We start from the raw sequence: 700 nt of genomic DNA, 5'->3' as shown, positions 1-700 counted from the left end.
ACTTGCATTATCCCAAATGTTTCGAAGAATGTTTAAATCCAGAGAAATAAGCAATTTTAACTAGTGACACGGACCGTGTCCATAGTGTCATTGTGTCGCCTGCCAGTGATGTCGTAACCCCTCGATTTCCGACATGGAAACACCAAATACGCTTTAAAGGGGTCATATGATGCTGCTAAAAAGAACATTATTTTTTGTATTTGGTGTAATGAAATGTGTTTATGTGGTTTAAGGTTCAAAAAACACATTATTTTCCACATACTGTACATTATTGTTTCTCCTCTATGCCTCGCCTTTCTGAAACGTGTCGATTTTTACAAAACTCATCGGTCTGAAAAAGCGAGGTGTGCTGTGATTGGCCAGCTATCCAGTGCATTGTGATTGGCCGAATACCTCAAGCGTGTGACGGAAATGTTACACCCCTCACCATATTGTGCCCTGTCAGGCCGGAGCGATGATTCAAAAACATGAAAACCCATTATAAACGAGGCATTCGTTGCATCCAGTGGGGACATAATTACTGTTTATAATGACTTACACTGTCTTTTTACGGCTTTGCGTTGAATCGCGCCACGTAAACATAAAACCATGTCTGCATTTGTGATCGGAGAAATGACAAACAACAAGCCCTACTCTACACTGCCCTAAAACTCGCTTTAAATATATAAAATATAAAAACTCTTTAAATATAAAAAACGTA

This window comes from Sinocyclocheilus grahami, unplaced genomic scaffold, assembly GCF_001515645.1.
Source record: "Sinocyclocheilus grahami isolate Dianchi unplaced genomic scaffold, SAMN03320097.WGS_v1.1 scaffold49.1, whole genome shotgun sequence".
Taxonomy (NCBI): Eukaryota; Metazoa; Chordata; class Actinopteri; order Cypriniformes; family Cyprinidae; genus Sinocyclocheilus; species Sinocyclocheilus grahami.
Note: the sequence above shows the minus strand (reverse complement) of the source record.